This window comes from Silene latifolia, chromosome Y (assembly GCF_048544455.1).
Source record: "Silene latifolia isolate original U9 population chromosome Y, ASM4854445v1, whole genome shotgun sequence".
NCBI classification, from domain to species: Eukaryota; Viridiplantae; Streptophyta; class Magnoliopsida; order Caryophyllales; family Caryophyllaceae; genus Silene; species Silene latifolia.
The window spans coordinates 89,949,372-89,961,375 of record NC_133538.1 but is presented as its reverse complement, the minus strand read 5'-3'; the positions used below and the strand labels follow the sequence as shown (position 1 = coordinate 89,961,375).

The 12,004-nt window shown below is 41.1% G+C and overlaps 1 pseudogene; it reads right to left on the bottom strand.

Annotated features, from left to right (window-relative positions):
- The window catches only part of LOC141628509 (uncharacterized), a 165,275-nt pseudogene that overhangs the window by 139,744 nt on the left and 13,527 nt on the right, over positions 1 to 12,004 (bottom strand).

The window sequence follows — 12,004 nt, the reverse complement described above, 5'->3', positions numbered from 1 at the left end:
TTGGAAGGCCTAAAAAACGTTAAGCACATTTGATGATTTGAATGAACAGATGCAGATGTCAACTAGCTTAGTTGGAAAAATCATAAGAGGTGGTGCTTATGACCTTGGTTCAAATCCCATTAGCATCAAATTCGCCCATCTGACTCTTTTTACACCAAAAATAATATTTGAATGAGCAGATAAAATAGAAAGTCCTTACTTGCAATTCAGCCCTAGAAGCAGACGCCAAGGCAATTCGTAAAGTGTAGGCTGAGGAAGGTATTATGTCGTCGAGAAAATAGTCTGCCTAGTCGTTGGTACATATATACCCTTGTCCACCTTCCTGAAATTTAAGGATGATGACGATGATCAGACCGTAGATGCATGATGTTATTCAGGCTTAGAAAAGGGGATTACCTAGTACCATGGGCAAAAAAACAGTCTCTACGATAGTCGCTAGAACCAACGGTGTATACAAGATCTTCATCAGGGTAAAGCCCAGCATACCGTTCCCAGAGACCATACTGTCTGAACCTGTTTATCAATTAACAGCGCCTTTAGTATTGAAATTGTATATTTACGAGTGGCTGGGATTGGAATCAGAGCCGGTCATTACCTGTTCACATCACTATCCGTGTAGAGTTTATTTACAAACAAGCTACTTGGTGTAGGTACATAGAACTCCAAACTGAACGGTCTGGATAACCTATTTCCCACAATGTCGGTCCATTTCTAAGAGTCTCGAATTCAACATCACCCAAATTGATCGGAGACCCTAGCAAGCATGCACGAATTTCGTTTACAAAGTTTAAATATTTCTATATCCGGATTGATGATCGTGCTTCGTGCATATGAATTAAGATATATTAATAACATGGAGTAGCTGTGATGTTTACAGCAAATCTATAATCGCCAATGACGTATGGAACCCAAGCGTACAAGTTATAAACACTAGCACATATTCTTTCTATCACGAAACGTCCATTTCCATCTGCTTGGCTCCAAAATTGATATCCCTAACAGCACCAAAACATACTCCAGTACATCAAGTCATTGACGAAACTAAGTTTCCATTTTTATGTCTTCAAAGCTAACCTTAGTCTTGGTTTGCCAGGATCCCGCATCACCAGGTGCTGCTAGTCCAATCCAAGCAGAACTGGCAGTCCTTGGCGTCTTCCAGCTGTACCTAAATACGGAGTAGCATATGACAGTAAATAAGAATACATAAAAGATGCATGCATCTTCAATAGATGCAGTAATTGTGAAAAAAGATCGTGGAGGAGATACCTATGATACAGTATGATACGTGCAATTTATATAGCCTTTTTAGCCTCTTATTGTACGCATTTCCATGCCGTTTTTATAGTTTTGTATTGCAAAATACCCCGAATAGGCTACTTTGGTTTGTTTCGCCTCATTTACAAGAACGGACCTCAAAGTGGTAAAATCGTGCCTTATTCAGTCCCCCTAGCATGCATTTATGAAGATGGAGGATTTAGAGCGGAAGTGATGTGTCTCGGGAAGCGTGATGGAAGTTCTTAGAAGCTAAACAAATGTGTTCAAGCTGTTTTCAGTGGCTAACCATTCGATCGAGAGTTCTTTTGGTCGATCGAATGGTTTTGACGGTTGTTAGAGTTCGATCGAGTCCCTACTGAGCTCGATCGAGGGGTGATAACCTGGAGACTCTCGATCGAAGGCAGTTTTCATTCGATCGAGAGGATTTGCTGAAGAATTACTCGATCGAGAGGTTTCAAATGCCTCGATCGAGTACTTTGCTAATTTACACGGGATTTTATTCTGTGATTAGTTTATACTTTTGTTAATAAACGCTTCCCTATATAAGGTGAAGGCGTCATTAGGTTAAACTATCTCATCTCATCTTTATGATACTTTACACTCTTAATCAGTCCCTAATTTTCATTAAGCAGACACTTTGTTTTCCTTCCGGATTTGCTACGTTTTCTTATTGCCGGATTCTTATCTTTGTAATCCTTCTTCACTCTTTACTCTTAATTTAATTCTCCTTGTTTCTCCTTAATCCTTGTTCTTAATTTCTGTTTAATTATTATTGTTATTAGTTTATGACTAGTCTTTATTACTCATCCATTATGTCCCTTATTAGCGTATTCATCGTTGTTATTGTTAGTATCATTAATAGCATGAGTAGCTGATTTTCTCTATGTTAGGATTAGGGGAGCCATGGTAGTGAGTTGACGATGTTGTGAATATGTTAGATGATTAAATTGTGAGAACTGTTTCATTAACAATATAATTATAATCGTTTAGTTGAGTGCACGCTTCTTAACTCGTTAAATTGGTTAAATTCAATCCTAGATCGGAAAATTGGAATGAACAGACCTGTTATGAACGGTAGACTACCCTAACGAGGACGGAAGTTAAGTTCGTTGTATTCTAGGGTGGATAGCATAGCGGAAGGACCTTTCCCTTACCTTTATCACATTAGATTGTCTGAACTATTTATGACTGATTATTTAACTGTCGTGGTGAACCGACTTCCTAGCATATTTCTCTTTATTTGTTTACATCGTTTATTTCTCTTATCGCTTAATTTCTCTCGCCTTGATCTCTCTTAGTTTAGAAATCATTTTAAAACCCCCACTTGTTACCAGACAGACTTAGATTAGCATATAGATATAATAGCCTCCCTGTGGAGATCGACCCTACTTCCACTAGCTTCTGTTAGTTGTCTTAGGTAATTATTTTTGGTACTAAAACGACGGTATAAAATTTTGGCGCCGTTATCGGGGAGGCTGTAACACCCCACGGTAATTGAAGAGGTCTAGTGATAGGCTTAAAAGACTAGTGCTTAAAGGGATTAGAAGTACTACTCATATCAACAAAGTACACTTTCTTTTATGGTCATCCATGTAAAAGAACTCCACAGTTAAGCGTGCTTGGCTGGGAGTAGTCTTCGGATGAGTGACCTACTGGGAAGGTTCTCGGGATGCGCATGAGTGAGGACAAAATGCGCTATAAAGGACCCGTGTTGATCTGTGGGCCATGTACACAGCCTGGTGAGCTATTATAAGTAACCGCTCCCGACCTGGTTTGGGCCGGGGTGTTACAAGTGGTATCAGAGCAACCCTGCGACCGTGTGGTGATGGGAGGCAGTTGTTATACGCTCCTGGAGGCAGTTGTTATACACTCTATTATGATCACCCACCTAGCGGGGGACGATTCTGTGTTAGCGGTTATGCTCCCAGGCACAACGAGGACATTGCGTTCTTCAAGTGGGGGTGACTGTAACACCCCACGGTAATTGAAGAGGTCCAGTGATAGGCTTAAATGACTAGTGCTTAAAGGGATTGGAAGTACTACTCATATCAACAAAGTGCACTTTCTTTTATGGTCATCCATGCAAAAGAACTCCACAGTTAAGCGTGCTTGGCTGGGAGTAGTCTTCGGATGGGTGACCTCATGGGAAGGTTCTCGGGATGCGCATGAGTGAGGACAAAATGCGCTATAAAGGACCCGTGTTGATCTATGGGCCATGTACACAGCCTGGTGAGCTATCATAAGTAACCGCTCCCGACCTGGTTTGGGCCGGGGTGTTACAGAGGCAATTAGCCTATTTATCTACAGTTTTTATTTGTGTTTGTCTCAGGGAATTTTTAATTCCTTGAGACAGTTCTTATTTATTTTCTCTAGTGTTATTTATGCCCAGGTCTAACAGGTCAGAATTAGTGCAAGCTGATCCTGAACTAGAGTTGACTTTTCGCTATAGACAAAGATTGCTGAGAAAGAATCAAAAGGAAGTCTTGAGTACTTTTGAACCCGTTCTTGAACACTTCTATTTCTGCTGCTAATTCGGTGAAAATGCATAATATCGCGAGTCACTCTAAGCCTACAGCTGTTTCTATCCCTAAAGGTTTCAACCTAGCGACAGAAGATGGGAGCACGTTTGATATCAGACCATCTTATATCAATTTGGTTGAAATAAATTTGTATCGTGGGGTAGTTGGGGAGGATCCGTGAAAGCACATGGAAGTTTTCACTGATTACTGTTCTACCATTCCCGCTACTAAGGGAGTGACGCAGGACAAGATTAAGGAAGTTTTATTTCCTTTCTCTCTGACTGATGGAGCCCGAGAGTGGCTCACTGATCTTGATAGGACTCCAGCCTGGATCACTAACTGGGAGACCCTGGCCTTAGCCTTCTATAAAAGGTACTTTCCTCCACAACGAACTAATCAGCTGAGAGGAAAGATGACAAGTTTCAAGAAAATGCCAGATGAGAACTTGTACGAGGCATAGGGTCGGTTTAAGAAGCTTGTGCGGTCCTTTCCTTATCACAGTTTCGATCAGTGGTTCTTGTGCAACCAATTCTATAATGAGTTGTATGATGATTACCGTGCTATTTTGGATGCCGCATCAAATGGTCGGTTCCAAAAGAATATTGACGATGACAAGGGGTGGGGAATCATAGAGGAGATGGCTACCCACTGTGCTGAATATTGGAACCCAAGAGGAGGAATTAGAATAGGTTCTTCTGTTGATACTGCAGTTGTGGCTCAGTTAGAAGCTATGAATGCCAGGTTTGACAAGTTTGATTTGCAGAACGATGGGGATCAACAAACGGTTCACTTGTTGACTAGACAAGAAACCGTCTCATGTAAGAGGTGCAGTAGTAATGACGGTCACACTGCTGTTGACTGTCTAGCGGAGAAGGAGCATGTTTTTGCCTTTCAACAATATAGGCAAGGGGCTCCTATTACAACAATCAAAGTGGCGTCCATCCTAACTTGAGATGGACTAGTCAAAAATGTATTGAATCCTACACCTCCACCGCAGCAGCAACAACCATATGTTCCACCTCATAAAGCTCAACAAGGCTTTCAAAAGCCTCCATCTTTTCCACCGCCGCAACAAGGTACTTCTTCCAGTGGTATAAGCAAAATGGCCAAGTTGAAGTCGAGGATTCAGTCATTGACAATTCAGTTGCAGAAAAGTGACCAACAAAAAGATGCATCAATAAAGTCACTTGAGTCTCAAATAGCTCAACTCGCCACTAATCAAGCTTCAAGGCAGTCGGGTCATTTACCGTCCCAACCTAATAAGAAACATCATGAGACGGTGAATTTAATTAATCGGAGGAGTGGTCTTTCCTATGAAGGACCTAAAATACCTACTGAAGGTGACAAATCTGACCCGGAAATCAAAGTTTCTGCTCATGAACAGTCATCATCTGAAGAAAATACGCTGAACCCGAAGAAAGTAATCGATCGAATCATTTTTGGAGGTCGATCGAGGACAATTGTTGTGGAAAGTACTCGATCGAATGGTTCTGATGCTCGATCGAGTACTGTAGAAATTGAAGAATTCGATCAAGTGGATGGGAGTCCTCGATCGAGTGAAATTGTTAAATAAACTACTCGATTGAAAGGAAAAGTTGGTCGATCGAGTAGAAATGATGCTGATCGTGTTGATTCCTTGGCAGAAAGAAATAAAGGCTTGGAAATTCCCATTACGGTCCCTTTTCCGAGGCGATTGCAGAAGAGGAAGGCTGAACAACAGTTTGGTAAATTTGCTTATATTTTAAAGAGCCTTCACGTCAACGTTCCCTTCGCCGAATTGATAACCCAGGTACCCTCTTACATGAAATTTATGAAAGAAATATTAACGCATAAGAGGCATATAAATGATCATGAAACGGTAGCTTTGACTGAAGTGGGCACTGCCCTAATTCAGAATAAGACACCACCGAAACAGTCTGACCTGGGTAACTTTTCTATTCCATGTCATATAGGGATCCATTTGATTGACAATGCGTTATGTGACTTGGGAGCTAGCGTAAGTGTCCTACCATTGTCTCTGGGTAAGAGACTGGGTTTGACCAAGTTTCACTGTACCAACATTACTGTGTAAATGGTCGACCGTACCTTATCACGGCCCCTAGGTGTCTTAGAGGACATACCTGTAAAGATTGGGAAATTCTTTATTCCTGTTGACTTTGTAGTTTTAGACATACCCGAAGATTCTTACACTCCTATCATATTAGGACGACCATTTTTATTTACTGCTCGCGCAGTGATAGATGTCGGGGGAAAGACTCCTAGTTTTTAGGTAGGTGATGAGAAGCTGATTTTCTATCAGTCCAATGTTCATAGGGCCCCTATGCAGGTTCAACCTTGCAACGCCCTACCCTTTATAGACCCAGACACAGATTCTCCAGTTGAAAATATTGAGTCTTGTGCTGCTATATTGACAGCTCCGCCTCAGACTCAGAGCAATATGGAGGACCATTCTGTTATTTCTATTGTTACAGGCATAAACAGAATGGACATTGGAGATTCCGTCGATAAACGTACAGTGAAATCCAAGCTCACAGATGGGAATGAAGCCAAGAAAGATGCCAAGGAAAAGGATCATGAATGAGAAAAGAAAGACAAAGGAAAGTAGAAGGTGAAGGCGTATGTGGACGCGAACTATTCTTCTTCAACCACTTCAAGCTCATGGCGATCTAAGAGGACGGTCGGCGATGCTGAAGGGACCTCCTTCAGTCAGAAGCCCTCTCTTAGGCTGTTAAAGTGATTCGGAAGATAAACGGGAAATCTCCCGTTGTAAAAACTTTGTAATTTGAACTGTTTGTTAGACATTTCTAATTGCTCTTTAGAAAATAGCGTAGTCAGTTTTTAGCGTAAGACCGACTATAGACTGCGTTTTATGATTTTGGTATTTTTGGGAAGTATTTTGCTGTGTTTTTATGCAGGTTTGGGGAAGATATCTGCATTGGGATGCGTGCCAAAGGAAAAAGCCTCGATCGAGGACTTTTTGTACTCGATCGAGCGAAATGCCCAGGTATTGTTTTCGATGGAATGGTTTACTGTGCTCGATCGAATTGACCATTTCCAGGGGTTCTCGATCGAGTTGTCCTGTACTCGATCGAGTGGAATCGAAGGGTCAAAGCCTCGATCGAATAAACAACTATTCTCGATCGAGGAGAATGGAAGGAGAAGGAAAGAGTTCTCGATCGAGTCCTTTCAAAGACTTCAATCGAGGTAAATAGCAGAGAAAGTCTTCGATCGAGCCGATTTAAATCACTCGATCAAGTGAAAATGCCAATAATACGCAAGGGAGTTACTTTCTTCCCTATTCTATTTCATTCTAACCTCTCTCTTTCTTCTTTATTTTTCACGAAAAACCCCTTAAAAAATCCCCCAAATCCCTATTTTTCTTCCCATTTTACCAAATTAATTACCCACAAACTGTTCCTTGCTTTAATTTCGACCAAAGCCCCTTTCCTTCCCCTTGAAATTTCACGTTTTTCTTGGGTTTTTGCTGCGATTAGGGTTTGCGAAAAATCAGGTTTTAATCTGATTACTTGGTGTTTATTTGTCGATTTTAATTGCATTTCTTCTTGGGTAATTCACAAGTAAATACTTCTCCCTATTTCCTATTGTTTAATTGCATTTTTTCGGCCTTAATCTTGTAATTAGGGTTTCGAATTTATTTTTTTTGTTCGAAATTTAGGGAAAATCGTCTTGTCGTTGGATTGTGCTCTGATTTTAGGACTTACTTTGATTAATAGGATGGATAGTAGTTCTTTGCCCGCTCCTAGTTCTACTACTGCTCCATCTAGCTCTGAGACGGTAGTTCCTGTTGCCACCACCGTCACCACTCCTGCTATCACTGTTACAGCTCCTGCTACTGTTACTAATGCCTCTGTACCATCCTTGGTGTCGACCCCTGCTGTGTCGACACCCTCCGTCACAGTCACCCTATTTGCTCTTGTACCTCGACCAGTTTCTGGGCGTGCCCCTGGGCTTGCTGCTGCTTCACGGGCCAAGGGAGAGGGTTCCATTGCTACTGCACGAGCCGCTGCCAGGTTCCTGGCGGATGATTCCTTGGATCCTTTTCCCGAGTATCCTCAGGTACGATTTGTTAACTCGCTTCATCGTAAGAGTTTTCGGAAGACTATGATATCACATCTACAAAAATTTTGTGTCGTTCTTCATTAGATAAGTTGGAGATTTTAGAACTCGTGACTGAGTTATTTAATGGGACGGGGATGACGGGTTTGACCACGACGAGAGCGCTGACCTATGAGCAAGTGACCCTCGAGTTCTTTAGCTCTTTTATGTTCTCATCTGCGGCCTATGCCACTGACCCGGAGAGTTCTTGTGTTTTTTTTAGACTATTTAACCAAACCTTCACTTGGACCTTAGCTGAGTTCGGGAAGAGGTTGGGTTTATCTTTTCATGGCCATCAGTATCCTCCTCGAAAGATCCTGTCTTTACTTTGGCCTACCATCGCACAGACTCCCTACGACCAGAGGAAGGTGGCTCACGTCCATCTTCCTCCAGCCCGTTACTTTCTTCGTCTCGTAGGAGGGACGATCTTTTGCCGCCGCGAGCCTAACAACGTTGAGTTATCTATTTTAGGGGGCTATTTGAACATTGATAGCGCTTGCCCCTTCGTTCTAAACATTGCTTATTTGACAGCTCAACATTTTAATGTTGTTAGGCAGAAGAAGACGGGCACGATTTCCTATGGTGGGATAGCGTCCTACATTGCCCGTACCCTCTTCACTAACTTCCCCTGTGGCCTGACACATGTAGATAGGGATGTGTACATAGATCTTAACGCCATGTTGGCGATGTTTTGGTTAGCTAAGGATCAGCGAACTTGGAAGATCTGTGGTTCCGAGTCCGTGACCCTTCCTTTTCCCGACCCACCCCCTCTTTTACCTTTGACCACTGTGTCGGGTAGGTTACCTCCACCTCTACCTTCTTACCACCATTCACTTGCTCCTTCCACTTCTTCCGCTTCTAAGAAGTGGAAGCGACCTGAGACTAGAGAGGGGTCCACACCGACTCAGGCTAGGCAGACGTCCACGTCCATGCCTACGCCTACACCGGCCCCTATCCCTACTCCTTCTATCCCACAGCCGGTTCTGCCGGCTAACTTTGTTCCCCATACTCTCTTTGTGGCGCCCGAGGTCATGGATCAAGGGCGTCGTGACGCTCTTCTTCTTGAGATGTGTACCAAGGTAGCTCATATAGAGCGGAATCAGGCACTTGCCTTGTTCCCTCTATACGAGTATCATATGATGAGGAGATGTCCCATTCCTGAGGGCTGGCCACACCCTTCTTTCTACCGGTACCCGGCAAAGGGGTACCCACGGCCTGAGAGTGAGGAGGACACAGATGAGCGGGAGGAAAGGGTACGAGCTGACCTCACTGCTGGAGGTCGACAGAGGAGAGGAGAGGAGGAGAGTGACCCCGACTTCGTGGTGGCTGACGAGGAGGAGGGGGCTGACGAGTAGCTGCTGGTCTACTCACTTCCCCAGTTTTATGGCTAGTTTGGGGAAGTTCGCTTATTTTGTAAGTATTTCCGCTTTATTTATTTTTCATCTCCATTTATTTATTTATTTATTTATTTATTTATTTCATTCATTTATTGGTTGTTTTTATTCTGTTTCCCATATATATACTGCTGGTGTATGCTGGGGGACAACGAGGGCGTTGTCTGTTTTGATTTGGGGAGGGTATTGCATCCTTTGAGTCTGCAGTTGCATTTGTTTTTGCATTAACGTTTATTTTATGATTTTCTGCTTGCATTGTTGTTTTAAATCCAAAATATTATAAAAAAAATCACAAAAAAATAGAAAATTTAAAAAATATCACGTTTATTTTAGCATATAGGTCGAGTCGGAACGGTATATTTCTGTGATGATATTGCACTGTAAATTGTCATTTCACTTAAGCATTGCATTAGATTGGCATTTTATTAGCTTTGTGATGCGCATAGTCTACGAGTTAATGTTAAATTACAGTTGAACATATAGACTTGACCTGAAAAAATTGGCGACCTACTTTAAAATTTCTAAGTTTTTAGAGCCGTATAACTGGTGTCATCTATGACCAGTTCATGTAGAAATTGAGAGTAGTATACTCTTTGCAAAACATGTTCACTAATTTGCACTTTTATGAAATTCGATTGCTTTTTGCTTACATACATTCGGGTTTGTGGTCGGTGTCACATGCATGGAGGTACTTGCAATTTTCCCTTTCTTTCATTTTCACCATTTAGCTCCACATGAGCCAAACTTAGCCTTTTTGACCCATTAACTACACCCAAATTAAGCCTGCCAGTCAAGCTAGTTTAGTGTATTTTTGGGGTATATTTTCCAATGATGCGAGTTGGTTTCTTTTATCTTGTTTGGAGTTGGTAGAAAAGAAAAGAAAGGAGGATATATTGAAATTGAAAGAGAAAAAAAGATTGATATGAAAAATTAAAAAAAAAATTAAAAAAAAAAGAAAGAAAGGATGTGGGCAAGAAAATGAGAAAAGAATTAAAAAATAAAATAAAAACAGACCGTGTGAAAAAGGGAAGTTTGTGACGGTCGTACTCTTATGCATTATTTATATCTTTTGAGGAGTTGTTGTGTTTGGTTAGTGAGTTTTTGGTGCCAAAAGAAGGGCACTTGAGTTTGATTTTATAATTGGTTAAGATTCGGATTTGCTTAGTATGGCTTTGTTTAGGTGCTAGCTTAACGCATTACCTCCACATATCCCATAACTATTTTGCCTTTTCTTACCCATTGCCTCACTGAACCATAATTTTTGCAAGCCCTCGGCTGTGACAGACATTGTTTGGTTGGAATGTTTGTATGGTGATTAGAATTGTCTATCATTTTTGCTGGAAGCATGTTTATGTGGGTCGTAGTTTAGGTGAGTGACTATTTTCTCCTCTTCTCTTACACTTATATACTTACCTTTTGCTTCATGAGAGAAGAATGACCCGTGAGAGTCCGATTTTTAAGGTCTTACAAGGTTGACAGTTCAGCTTATTTAAAGACATCATATAACTCATTTGCGCTTGACTGTTGTAGCTATAAATGCCAACTTTGTTTGCATTAAACAGTTTAAGTGGACAATTTATAGCTAGCTCTGAGTTTTCTTATCCGTTCCATTAGTTTGCATTTAGTTTACTCGAGGACGAGTAAAGGTTCGGTTTGGGGAGATTTGATACGTGCAATTTATATATTCTTTTTAGCCTCTTATTGCACGCATTTCCATGTCGTTTCGATAGTTTTGTTTTGCAAAATGCCCTGAGTAGGCTACTTTGGTTTGTTTCGTCTCATTTGCAGGAACGGACCTCAAAGTGGTGAAATCGTGCCTTATTCAGTCCCCCTAGCATGCATTTATGGAGATGGAGGATTTAGAGCGGAAGTGATGTGTCTCAGGAAGCATGAAGGAATTCCTTAGAAGCTAACAAAACGTGTTCAAGCTGTTTTCCGTGGCTGACCATTCGATCGAGAGTTCTTTTGGTCGATCGAATGGTTTTGACGGTTGTTAGAGTTCGATCGAGTTCCTGCTGAGCTCAATCGAAGGGTGCTAACCTGGAGGCTCTCGATCGAAGGCTGTTTTTGTCCGATCGAGAGGATTTGCTGAATAATTACTCGATCCAGAGGTTTCAAATGCCTCAATCGAGTACTTTGCTGATTTACACGGGATTTTATTCCATGATTAGTTTATAATTTTGTTAATAAACGCTTCCCTATATAAGGTGAAGACGTCATTAGGTTAAACTATCTCATCTCATCTTTATCATACTTTACACTCTTAATCAGTCCCTAATTTTCTTTAAGCAGACACTTTGTTTTCCTTCCTCCTTTGCTACGTGCTCTTATTGCCGGATTATTATCTTTGTAATCTTTCTTCACTATTTACTCTTAATTTAATTCTCCTTGTTTATCCTTAATCCTTGTTCTTAATTTCTGTTTAATTATTATTGTTATTAGTTTATGATTTGTCTTTATTACTCATCCATTATGTCCTTTATTAGCCTATTCATCGTTGTTATTGTTAGTATCTTTAATATCATGAGTAGCTAATTCTCTCCATGTTAGGATTAGGGGAGCCATGGTAGTGAGTTGACGATGTTGTGAATAGGTTAGATGATTAAATTATGAGAATTGTTTCATTAACAATATAATTGTAATCGTTTAGTTGAGTGCACGCTTCTAAACTCGTTAAATTGGTTAAATTCAATCCTAGAT